A 1,487-nucleotide genomic window follows, 5' to 3' on the forward strand; every position below is an offset into this window, starting at 1 on the left:
TATATATATATATATATATGAATTCAGATGTTGCCACCAGGTGGCACTCAAAGCAAGGAAGCAGCAAGCAGATGTCTGCTTTTGTTTAAGCTAATGCGCATTAGTGGTTTGCCTGCATTTTCGAATGCACTCCTAGTGTCAGTGGAGAGTAGAAGAGGCCATTGCGTCATCTGAAACTGGACTTACAGATGTTTGTTATCCACTGTGCGGGCTCTGGAAGCCAAATCTGGTCCTCTGCAAGAGCAGCCAATGCTCCTAACCTAACCACTGAGCCGCCTCTGCAGCCCCAATTCCTTACTTCATTACAGATCAGAAAGCAGAGAGTAGACTAGAACTGGGCTGAGCTATCACCTCCAAAGACCCCTGCTACCAGGCCCCGCCTCCTGAGCTTCCACATTCTTACCTTCTGGGGTCCAAGGAGCTGAAAGCTGAGCCTGTGAGGGAACATTCCAGATCCAACCATAACAAGGAGCCATGGGGTGACAGGATAAATCATGTTCTCTCCTTCAACTGGGAGAAAATGCACAAAACAAGGGCTTTCAGGTGGGAGGCAACAGACAAAGCAGGACTGTGATCCCCTTGAGGGGACACGGAGCTGACAGCTGCCCTCTACTGCATGAGAGGGCAGTTGCTCCAGACATCACAGTACTGCTGCTGAGCAGAGACGGTAGGATCACCACAGTAGGAAGGACAAAGTAGCAAGGCTTTGCAGAACCAAACCGGCAAGAAGAGCGTGGGAGAGAGCAAGCCCTGGGCTGCACAGACTGGCCATGACCTGCCCTTGTGGGAGAAACTGCAGGAGGCTGAGGAAGCCACCACGGAGCAGGATGAAGGTGCCATGTACCTCGAGACTGCCCCAGGCCTGGGACTGTTGATGTCATCGCCGTGTAGCGAGAGCTCATGACACACAGGAAGGACATGGGCCTTGGTGCAGGGATAACCTCTTGTGTACTGTGGGGAAGCATCGCTTGTCAATAACAAGCTGATGGCCTATTAGCAGAAGTGGGGAGGGAACAGTGGGAAGCGTGAGTATGGACTGGGAGGATCTGCCGTGAGGTTGTGATGGGCCATAGGACACACAGACAAAGAGCCAAGGCGAGGTTCAGATGCAAATCAAGGACTGTGTGTCTTGGCATTGGCCGCCATAGAGTGTGAGGATAGATAAATGTCTGCCTAGCTTAGCACTTGCAGCTTGTTAATAAAAATACCAGATCTCTGTCTAGAACAGGTGTAGAAATGCCCTGTTGTCACTTGGGAGCAAAGGGACATAGAAAACCCTCCGAATTACTTTGTGTTTGATGCCCAATGTGGGACTAGACATCTAAGCTTAGAACCTAAGAACTGGGTAGAGATGATTCCCTAGCCAGGAACTAGGAAACCACAGGGCAGTACAAAGGTGGATATTTAAAATACACACACACACACACACACACACACACACACACACACACACACACACACACGGGCTGGAGAGATGGCTCAGCGGT

Source organism: Mus caroli, chromosome 12 (assembly GCF_900094665.2).
Source record: "Mus caroli chromosome 12, CAROLI_EIJ_v1.1, whole genome shotgun sequence".
NCBI classification, from domain to species: domain Eukaryota; kingdom Metazoa; phylum Chordata; class Mammalia; order Rodentia; family Muridae; genus Mus; species Mus caroli.